Below are 257 nucleotides of genomic sequence, written 5' to 3'. Positions count from 1 at the left end.
GATTTCATACAAAAGCGACGTTGAAAAAGAACATGAAAGGCAGAGAAAGTGGGCCAATTAGACGAGTGTCAGAGGCCATTTTTCGCCCATTCTCATCTCAATTGTGTTCATTGTGAAATGTAGAAAAAGTATGATATGTTGCAATGATTACTGTGTTGAAGTGAAACCGTTGAATAGATATATAAAAACGAAATTTAAATAAAAAGCAATGAACAATGTAAAAATGTAATACAGAACCTTGGGAATGAATAAATTTT

Source organism: Penaeus monodon, chromosome 24 (assembly GCF_015228065.2).
Source record: "Penaeus monodon isolate SGIC_2016 chromosome 24, NSTDA_Pmon_1, whole genome shotgun sequence".
Taxonomy (NCBI): Eukaryota; Metazoa; Arthropoda; class Malacostraca; order Decapoda; family Penaeidae; genus Penaeus; species Penaeus monodon.
This window is presented reverse-complemented; position numbering follows the sequence as displayed.